This window comes from Cryptomeria japonica, chromosome 1 (assembly GCF_030272615.1).
Source record: "Cryptomeria japonica chromosome 1, Sugi_1.0, whole genome shotgun sequence".
Classification (NCBI taxonomy): Eukaryota; Viridiplantae; Streptophyta; class Pinopsida; order Cupressales; family Cupressaceae; genus Cryptomeria; species Cryptomeria japonica.
The window spans coordinates 204,174,646-204,186,695 of record NC_081405.1 but is presented as its reverse complement, the minus strand read 5'-3'; positions in this window follow the sequence as shown (position 1 = coordinate 204,186,695).

Below are 12,050 nucleotides of genomic sequence, written 5' to 3'. Positions count from 1 at the left end.
TGGTGGTTTTTCTTCTTAAAATGTTTCTCATGTTAATTTTTGTGTTTTGTCTAAATCTTATAGATTTATACTATTTCATTTACTTCTATACATGTTACTGAATATAATTTTTTTTATTTACTACTATTTGTATAGGTAACATAATTTTTCTCATCTTAGTCTATCTATTGTTTACAATAGAAGTTTAAATCCTCAAAGATCAAGGTTGTTATATAGATAGTTACTACTTCATTCAAGTGATTAGCCTAACATGTGTAATGGTGAACCATTACAGTGGTTCATTTAGTGCAATTCATGTATAACTATTAAAAAGGACTTTGAATAATTTCATGAGAAACTAGAATAGTATTAAATCCAAGGCTAGCACATTGAGAGTTGAAATTGACAAATCCAATGGTTAGAATTTTGAAGTATAGAAGCTTAAGATGGAGAATATTTTGATCTAAAAAGAGTGATGGGTTGTGGTATCTACTTCGACCAAAACCTTAGGTATGGCTAATGAAGATTAGATAAAACTAGAGAAGAAAGCTAAGAGTACAATCAAATTATATCTATCAAATTTTAATGTATTTGAGGGAAAAACTACACATTCATTTTAGAAAAGGATAGGTATATGTTGTATTATTCCAACAACCTAGTTAGCAATATTTTAAGAAGGTATATTGATTAAAAATGAGTGACAAAATATTGATTATTGTTCACTTGAATAGCTTTAATATGATCTAAAGTAAACTTGCATCAATAAGAGTCAAGTGGATGAAGAGGAAAAATGTATTGTGTTATTTTTTTTCCTCATGAGAATAATTATAATGTCTATAAATAATAATGCTACATCACTTGATTGAAAAAAAAATATTACAATTTTGTTAAGTGATGAGAGTAGGATAATGTTCATATATATTAATTCTTCTAATATCATTGTTATTGAAGAAGAGTTGAGGAGAAAAAAAGTTAAAAAATAGGTTATAGATAAAAACAATAAAAATGCAAAGATAGATCTAAAACTTCAAGTATACATGTCTAGTATAAAGTGTTGGAATTGAGGCAAGAAGGGTTGCATAAAGCATTATTGGAATTGTAAAAAACACAATTTGTATGACTAAGAAAATCACTCATAAAATAATGATCAAGATATAGTATGTGATTAATTAATTTTTACTAATATCATGGGTGATGATTCCATGTTGATTATCTTAAGAGTTTCTTTTCATCTTGCACCTAATAGGGAGTGGTGCTTAGAGTATATTAAGAGAAATAAAGGGAAATTATGCATTAGTGATAGAAAAGTTCCTTGAAGATAATTATTGAAGGAAAAATTATCAGATCCATATTCCTCCGGAGTGAAGCTTGACAGCTTGAGGATAAAGATCATGGAAGAATAGCAGTATCAAAAGCAGATTGATGAAGCAAACAAAATTATTTCTCAGCTGAAAGAGAGACCGAGAAAATCTCTTGCAAAAAGAAAGGAATTAGCTGAACAACTAATTGAGAGTCGGGACATCATAGATCAACTCTCTAAATAGAGTGGATCTGAAGAAGCTAAAGAAGCAGTCTCAGAACTTATGGAAGAGAACAAGAAGTTGACCGAAGAAGTCACACATCTCAAAAGAGAACATGAAGGTCAGGCCCTGAGAATGATTGGGATGCTGGAAGCCAGCAGAAGTGTTGATGAAAGAATGAGGGAGGCAGAAGAGGATCTATCAAAAGCTGAAAGAGCCAGGAGGCTTGCTAAAGATACCCTGAGAGAAAATGATACAATCATGATTGATAAAGATAAAGAAATCTGAATTCTCACTCAAGAGAATGAATATATACATAAGCATCCGCATGACAACATAGAAGAAAAGGATAAGATGATGAAAGAGATTGAACAACTCAAGAGTGAGTTGAAAAATGAAAATGAGAGAAATTAGAAGTTGAGGAAATTCAATGAAATCTCTGAGAAGGTAGATAAATAGTTGAAGGCTCAGAGAAGAACAAAGGAAACAACCGGTCTTGGTTACCTCAGTTCAGGTTCTATGGAAAGTGGAGAATCATCTAAATCCAAAAAGATGAAGGATGATAAAAGAAACCATTCAAAAGTGAAAGGTATGAAGTTTTCCAAATCTTCTTGTAATCATTGTGGTAAATCGGGTCATAAGACTAAGGACTGTAGAAATAAACCGGTTAGTCAAAAGAAGATTTTCACCTTTGATGGTTACTGCCATAATTGTCATAAATATGGCCACACTGCTTATGAGTGTAGATCTCAATATAGCAGTATGTCAAATAGAAAAAGATTTAATGGACATTGCTTCACATGCAATAAGTTTGGACACAAATCTGAAGAATGCAGGTTCAAGTCAAATGTATCAAGATCACTGTTCAAAGTGGTCAGTCCTAACAAAAGGATTAATCATTTTAATGCCACCTATTCCGCATGTGGTAATTTTGGTCATGTTGCATAAAATTGCAGAATGAGAATGGGCTAGAGAAATAATTCAGGATCATGGAGGAAAACTGGTATGGCATATTTCAACTACCATAAGATCGGTCACTTAGCTAGAGAATGCAGAAACCGATCCTACAATCGGTCTGAAGACACGAACCGGTTTAGAAAGAAGAAAGAGCAAAATGACCTGAAAGGAAAGATGACAATTGAAGAAGTAAGAAATGAAATGAAAAGAAAATGGATCAAGAAGGAAGAAGGAAAAGAAGGAGAAGGTCATTCTGAAACCAAGTCATCATCCATCGATGATGACAATTCCTCTTCTAACTAGGCATACCGATGCCCAGGGGGAGCACATATGGTAAGATTAATTTTGAATCCCCTTAAAAAATATAAGGATATGTCTATCTGCATAGTTGTCATGCATAAAAGCTAGTCCAAAAGTTCTGGGTTGAAGAATGTCTTGTGAGTTAGTTGTTTGTGTATTGGTATCGGTAACAAACAATCGATAAAGTCAAATTGGTGTACTTTAAGTTGTAAGTTTCAAAACTAACTGTTTGTATTATAATGCCAATAAATCTCAATGGATAAATAAGTAAATGTCAACACATTTTCATTTATTTTGTTTCCTTGTGAAATCTCTCGAGCTCCTATGCAATCAAAGGCGATTGGAATCTTGCTAAGTAATATTTGTGCGGAAAGTTCAAGCAGAGCAGTAGTGGTGTTTGGTATTTCTAAGGAGAAGGTATTCAACTTCGTTTGAGAAAAGCTTGTTTGAAGGACATCATGACAGCACAGATATCGACTCTTGTGTTGGTTGAAGCTATCAAAGAACCCCAACCTGAGTTCAAGCTGCATCCAATGAAATCCAGTGAGATCAACATGACCGGTGCTTTATCATTTGTGCCCTCTAATGTATTGTTGGTAGAAGAGATTCGCTCCTACATTCATTACAAGCTCGAAGAACTTGGAGACAAGTTCATTTGAAATGAGTTTAAAGGGTTCTGTGTTAATTATCAATTGAAGGAAGAATTTCTCTCTCTGAAGACCAAGGGTTTGGCTAATGTTGTTGATTTTCCTAATCAGTTTCATGATGAATGGGTTAGGTATGTACTGAGCAGGGTTCATGATCAGTTTTTGTGGCTGGAATCTCAAGCACTGATCAAGATTACAAAGGAGGTGATTAGAAGAGTGGCAGGGTTTAGTGCAACCGGTGAAGCATTAACCAGGCTAAGAATGATTTTATCATCTGAAGTCATCCACTTAACCAAATCCTGATGTGATAGTAGAGAAATGAATATCACACATATTAAGGATGCTGAAGTAAGATTTGCCTCTGCAGTGCTGGGTTACAGGGTTTATCAATCAAGTCGGATGAATAGTGTGTCGAGCGGTGCCATACATGCTGGTTATCGAATTATCATGGAGGATGCAACCTATGATATTTGTGAGATGATTAAAAGTCAATTTATGGTGAACATGAAAAGAATTAAGAAGGACAATAAACAATCCTTCAAATATGGCTCACTTCTAGTATGTATATTTTTCTATGTGCAAAATTTTTTCCTCGGTAAGGGTAAGGTAGTATGGTCTGAAGAGAAGCCTATCATGGGTTAGATAGGTGAAATGTCTATGGATCTAGGAGATAAGTTTGGTGAAACAATGTGTGGATACTTTAAGAAATTCCAAATAAGGATGCACAAGAAGGAAAGAATTCCAATCGGAATAGTACAGAAATACAAAGACAACATTTGTTTTTTCGTAGACATAGATTATTGTATCATTCAAGCAATTCAACCCAGAACCTTTTGGGTTCCACCTATGGGCTATGAGGTTGCAGAACATATTGTTAAAATTCATGTCAATATGCTACTGTCCAAACCGGTAGACTCAAAGGTAAAGAGATTTGGAACCTGTGAGGAGGCAAGCTCCAAAATAAAACATGAACTTCAGGTGTCAATTATGAAAAGAAAAGTGAGAAGAATGATTGATACTCTTGACAAGAAATATGGAGGTGAAGCATCTGGTGTCACTACCTCCACTAGTGCTAGTGAGCAAACAGGGATCAAACCAAATCAAGATGAAGAATTAATAGGAGAGAAGAAGAAAGTGTCAAGGAAAAAACCAAAGGGGACTGCAACAACCAAGCTTGCAACATATACAAAAGATAAGGATTCAGATAATCTTGTATCATCCCCAAGTAAAGATAGACAGGTAGGAGTGACATATTCCAGAAAGAGGAAGAGTGAAGGAAAGGTTGATTCAAAGCTCAAAAAGGAAGAGAAATAAGGTGATATCACTAACAGGGCAAGTGCAAGGTAATGAGTCACAAATTCATGGAAGTCCGCATGTTAGAAAACATGCTCTTATAAATAGGGGCTCGTTTTCAAAAAATGGGGGCCTGTTTATGCTTCGGGCTCCCGAGCCGAAAGGTAATGGGAGCTCGAAGCAAAAATAAACGGGGCCCCATTTTGTTCTAAAACGGGGGCTCGCTTATAAACAAAACGGGGGCCTGTTTTTTAAAAACAAGCCCCCGTTTCTAAATCGTATTTTTCCTTCTTTTTCCACAAGCCGCCCTTGTTTGAAAATGGGGGCCCATTCTGTGGAAGTTGATTCCACAACCCGCCACTTGGCTCGGGATTAGGCCCAGGATAGGTCTGGGATGGCCACACCTGAGACATGGACCTGCAAATTCAAATCTCCATGAATGAAAGCACAAATATGAACTTCTAAAATAGTTTGCGTGCCTCTAATCAGAGAATTTTTATACAAAATTAAAACCCATTTCAGATTATACTGTCTAGATTCTAAATATGTAAATTTATTTAAAATTTGATTATTTAAACTATTTTTCATTTAATTTATACTAAATCGGCTCCATAAATTTGAAATATTAACTAATTTTGTTAATTTAATAACTTTTTTATTTTAATGAATTTTGGAAAAAAATTTATATCTCATCAATTTGCACAAAAAAAAATTGTATTTAAAAAAAAGAAAAATCAAAAAATGTTAAGTTTACGTCAAATTATGTGGGTCGTACACATCAAATTTTTTAAAAAATAATTACGGCCGTTAAAAATTAATTAAAAAAAAAATATTAGAAAAAAAAATACAAAAAAATATGCTCATCAATCTTCAGTGTGTTACAAACCATTTCCCAAAATGGTTTGAGAAAATAATTTTAATTGTGTCAAAAAGTGTGGGTCGTACACATGCATGATATGGTCCTGAAATAGACATTTTTAAAACAAAGTTTTCAGAACTCCATTCAAAAAGTTATTTTTTATTATGTGGGTATTAAAATAAATTACATATTTGGAAAGTACATTCAGAGGGCTATCTTTTATAGAACTGACTTTTTCCAAGATTCAATCTCTAAGTGTTTCAAAATTTAAGCTCAAATGAGACAAAATCTGAAAATCAGGGAAAACACTTCCACTTTTTAGACAAAAAGTGGACTCATCTTCTTGCACTGACCCAACACCCAATCAGATGTGGAAATTAAAGAGGTTAGAACGAGTGGAAGAAACAAAGCTCCAACAATTGATGAATTGGTCCCTGGGATAGAAGAGTTTGGAGGTTTGTTTGGTGTTGGGATAACATATTCCCTCAGTAATGAAGAAGACAAAAGGAAAATTCAAGAAGTCTTGATCTGGAACTTGCACAAGTTTTGTAGGACTCCTAGTGAATTATATGGCATAATCCCATTATATTTGCAAGATCAAATTGAAGGGAGATGGAAAATAGCTCTATCTACTAAAAAGGAACTCAGAATAAAAGCACTCATGGAGGTGCAACATGAATTAGACCTCGATCAAGCTTCACTAGTGGCTGAAGCATGCACTCAACATTTAAAAATAAGGAATAGAACTAGGAGAGTGGCAGTAGGGAAGTTAGAGCAGTGCACGCTGAAGGTGTTGGCTTGTGGAAGAAAATTATGGATCAACAAAAGGAAGCTACAAAATAAATAGCAAAGGGAACAAATAGGACCTAGGTGCAGCTGCCCTTGACAAAGGGAAAGGTAAGGAAAAAGACTCCACTGAAGACTTTGGTACTTTCACAGTTGAGGACATCATAGGAAATGTTGTGTCAGACATTCCCAACCTGACAAAGGATGTCAATCAACCGGTTCACACTTCACCGGTGAAGGAAGCTGATCAAACTAAGCTTCCTACTCAAGATGAAGTGATAGTTGAAGACATTCCTTATGAGGATGCACCTCACAAAACCTTATTGACACCAAATCCTATTATCTCTAAGGAAGTAAAAGAGGAAGAGAAGAAAATAGAGGAAGGACAAGAGGAAGAGAAGAAAACAAAGGAATGAAAAGAGGAAGAGAAGAAAGAAGAGGAAGGAAAAGAGGAAGAGAAGAAAATAGAGGAAGGAAAAGAGGAAGAGAAGAAAGTAGAGGAAGGAAAAGAGGAAGAGAAGAAAGCAGAGGATAAGAAACCAATGATGAATACTCCTCTGACAAAGAGGAAGTTAGATTTAGAAAATGATAGTGAGAAGAAGGTAAGAATCATCACAATAACTAGTTCAGAAGTTGAGACTGTAGAAAAGGAAGATGAAACAGAGGAGGAAGAAGAGGGAGACTCGGTCATTGATATAAAGAAAATGACTCCCAAGCAGTTGATGAAGGTTTCAAAAAAACTAAAAGTGCAAGATGAAAAGGCTAAGTTAAGAGCAAGGAAAAAGAGGGCAAGAATTCTCAATTCTACCAAAACAATTCTTTCTGACCTGATTCTTGACATTGCTATTGATAATACTGCCCCCATCATTGATTAATTAAATACTTTTGTCACAACAATCAGTTCAGAGGCAACCGATCTAGAGAAGGTTGCAATAAGACAATATGAATCAAAGAGAGGAGATAATTTAATGGAACAAATATCAGTTGAAAAAGTTGCCCTCTCTACCCTAACAGAAGAAGTCAGAAATATACTTCAGGAAGTTGGTCATTTACTAGTTAAATCTTCAAGTTTTACTGATTTCATCAGAGGTCTTGAAGACAAAAGAAATCAGAATCAAAAATAAATTCAAGATCTAATAAGTTCTTTTGATCCTCTCACCAATTCAGCATCAACTTTCACAGGCAAGTTCAAACAACTCAATCAGGAAATCAAAAGGTTGAAAGAAGAAAAGGACAAACGAGGTCTTAGTTTTTTAGAGTTACAGTGCTACCTGACACCAATTATTGACTTCGTGTAAATGAACAGTAAAGAAGCCGACCACCTCATAAATAAACCTGACTGCAAAATAGTTGATGATATGGAGGTTTTCATTGTAGTGATGCATGGCCACTTCACCACCATGAAACAGGTAAAATCTTCATGGGAATCCTCTTTGAAAGTAGCTAAAGAAAATTTTAAGGATATTTTTTCTTTACTTTAAACAAAATAATTCCTTTTGTATAGTCTTTTCCATTGATGGAAAAAGGGGGAATTTTGGAGTCTTGTACAGTGTGAGTTATAGGGGTTGGAAACGTGGGCCAGAACTGACACAGTTTTATAGTATTTTGTAGTATTTGCCACCAATGTAAAAGGGGAAGTTTGTTGGAATTTTTGTGCATTTTGTATGAGCGGTGAATGATATGGTTGTCATTATTGGCAATATCATTTCCCAAGTCCTCACAGTCTATCGGCAAATAAGTTGACTAATAAATAATGGTTAACCGACTAAGCAGTGAGTAGACCAACACACAAGAGGATAACCAACAAGCAGCGCATAGACCGGCACAGAAGAGGTCAACCGATAAGTAGAGAGTAGATTGAAACATCGGTATACGAAATTTAATCAGTAAGTAGATTTTGATCGGTACACCGATAGAGTCTATAACCGACAGACTGGTAACATTCAATTAACATCCAGATAAATCGGTAGTCTTCTCCAGTCAATCAATGGACTTATCGGCATGAACAACTGTTCTGGTAGAGATTCCTAGAATGTTTTATGGAGAGTGATTTATGGCACGATAACATAATTTTGAATAGAATACTTTGGAGGGAAAAGTTGGCGACAGATCCAAAGGGTATTAAATTCACTTAATCCATTTTGATGAGGTTGTTGCCAATGTGGAGAGTGTGGTGAGAAAGTGTGAACATAGGGGGAGCAAATCATAGTATAGAGTCGAAGGCCAGAGGACTGGCATAAGTACAGAGCCGAAGGATAGAGAACCGACAGAGTGCAAAGCTGAATGTATAAGCAAGAAACTGGTGGTGTGTAGAGAAGATATAACTGGTGTAGATAGAGTTTGTTTTTACAATGTGATCTGATCAGGCTATCGGTAGCTACTCCAGCAGATCATCCTTATGTTGCTTTCTAATCATTGCAATCAAAATCCCTTATTAGGGTGGACTCTAATAGGTCCCATTGTAAAAATCCCTTAATAGGGTGTCATCTTAATTGATGATCTTAAGACCTTTGAGAAGGCTACCTTTAATGGGGTAAAGGCACTAACAGGCCTTAGACAAAATCCCTTAACCAGGTGGCACCTAACAGTGTCCTTGTAATCTCCTAATAGGGATGGCTCCTCACCGAGCGTAATCTAGAAGAGTACAAATTTTGTGAGTTCCTACTCACACCGTGGTTTTCTCCCATTTGGGTTTCCACGAGATAAATCTTGGTGTCACTGTGTATATTTTCATGCATGCTTATTCTGATGTAGTGGTTATTTATATTGATGAATGTTAAGTTAGTAAAAAATTGAGTTAAAAGGTTTAAGTGAGTAAAATCGGTAAAGTGTTGATTCACCACTCCCCTCTCAGCACTGATTGGAACTAACAACCCCTTACAATTTCACACTCCTTTTTGAGCCTTTTCTTTAGTTTGCCACCTTCTAGGTCAATTTGAGCATATTTAAGCCTTACCTCATCCAATTTGTTGTCATATACTAATGAGGTGGCTTGATCTTGTGGCCTAGGCTTGTGCACTCTAAAACCACCTTCTTTTGTCCTTTCCTAGCTAGACTATGGAGCCTAATGCCCTAGTCATAGTGGAATATGGTGCTTAGCACCTTATTCCCTCCAAAAGTGGCCCAACTTTTAACCTTTTCCAATGTTGGTTCCCACTGATTTTTTATTCCATTCCAATATTTTGATATGACCATTGGAAGTTAGCCTAAATATGAAAATACCTTGAGAACCCTATATAAGGCAATAATTTATCATTCATAAAACCAATCTAGAAATTCAACCATTATATTTCAAGAGAAATTATTCTTTCATTCAAGAAAAAATATGAGAACAAGGAGCATCAAACTACAACTTATCTTCAAGTATGTTTTCATAATAGATTTTGTTATTATTTGTCATTTTATTATATCAACACTTGGAGGACTTATCTAATGAGAATTGTATCACAGTAATTATGAATTCCTAAGGTAATACCTTTTTAATTCAAGCATTTTGAATTAGATTTAGCCTCTACCCTACCAAAGGTAATTTTCATCATTAATGTAGTGGAGGTCAGAAACAACAACACATGCTTTGACTTAGGCAAACCCCTATAAAAACAACCATTTTATACTCTTCTCTGTGTATAAGTTATACATATAAAAACAAAAAAAAATAGATTTCTATAGAGTATACCGAGAAACATAGTTTCAAACTTTAAGGAGGCAAAAAATTAATGTATATGCCAATTAACACCATAGTTTGATACTTTTTGATTGAATTTTGGAGGGAACATTTTTTTTAAAATACCCAAGGTTGAGGAGGAGGTGAATTATTCTTGATGAATCTCTTAAAATTTATACCATAAATCAATACCAACTTAATCTCAATCTTATTAGCAACAATGAAAGATAAAATAATGAACACCATACACAAGAGAACACCAAATTTATGTGGGAAACTAAAAATGAAAAAAAAACATGGTGAGAGTTAAAGTTCACAATATATGAATGAGATCACAATATTTGTTTTAGGCACACTGCCAAGGAAGCTCGTTACTCCCACAAAAGGACTTGCAAGCTAAGGTGAACTACCCTAGGGAAAAATACAATGGACTTGTAGGCTGAGACTCACTGCTTTAGAGTAATATACAAAAAACTTGCTAGTGAGACTCACTATCTTTGATAAAGGTACATGAATATATGAATCAAGATCAATAAACCTTCAGCAACACTGCTTCTAACAATCTCCTCTGAATGTAGTTTTTTGCACAAACAACCATTATGCAGTTCAACATGAATACCTTCACTACACACTCCTACAACTTTAAATTCATATCTTCCACTATCCACTTTGATCGACGCACTCACACCACCTGTTAACATTAATTTGATCTTCTATATATATCATCCTCTTCTTCACAAAACATAGATTAGGTTGACTAGAATAAGGGACAAGCATAAATCCTATCAGGTCGATTAAAAAACACAATTGCAGTGAAATTAGTCCAATCCAGGGGATAGAGAAGACCTAAAACATCATATTTCAAATTTCTAAGTGGTCCCAAACATCATGCATGCTAACACACATACTACAAAATTGGTAACAAGATAACATGTAGATAAACCAAGTAGCAAACAACTAGTCGACCCAAAAACATGTCTTCCAAATGAATCAACTCAATGTGAATCCCCACAAGTCAGATTAGGAATAAATAAAAACTTAGCATAGTCTCCAAAGCTAGCACAAACCCCTAAGGGAATAACACAAGCAAGATAATAAACTCTTTCGACAAAACCACATCATTTACCTTGAAACACTATCACCAAACATAATGCAACATCAAATAGATCACCCAACATCACTCAAAGCACATATGGATGTTCCTTGAACATCCAAATACATTCCCAAATACTTCTTTCTTACCATCACATTAAAAACGTGCTAGCACACAACAAATAGATATAGAACACTTTATTTCATAAGGCCAAAGAACTTAGTCATGAATGAAATATCATCATCAACTCTTTCAAAATATTTTAGCACCAAAAACTTGATCTATGGCACAACACAAACATTACAAGAATGTACTCCAATCTGATAAACAATAAAATCACCAATGCGAAGAAATGTAGAGAATTTTCTAGACCAATCCTAGGCTAAGTGAACAAAGATGTGGGACCAAAAAGGGGTCTTCAGATGCAACTTTTTTGTTTCTTTTGAAATTAGAAAAGTTCGATGAGAAATTGAAGATAGGTACACTCAAAATTCAAGATGGAACAAGAATCAAAGTTGAAGTGCTCTAAATCTACTTTCTAAACTACAAATTTGTTTTGAAAATGGTGGAAACTAAGGGTTTCAAAAAGGGACACCACATTTGTTAGTCCTATTTTTATCATAAAAACATAACATAGCACCAAATGTGGTGCCCCTAAAATGTTAACTTTTCTTTACAATTTTGCAAATTGCTCTGGTGAGAAAGTTGCTAACACATTGGAGTTTATGTTATATTTTTCAGCTAATTTTTTGATGAATATATGTATTTTTACAAATTTTTGAAATGGACACATCTTGAAAAATAGAAATTTGAGCATGCTCCCCACAAAAAATTGTGAAAGCTAATCAAATTTTTTATTTTTTTTTCAAATTGTGTAGAATGGAGTCTAGCTTTTAAAAATGTAATTTGTTTCAAAATTCGATAAATGAGTAAAAATCAATGGCCAAATTAT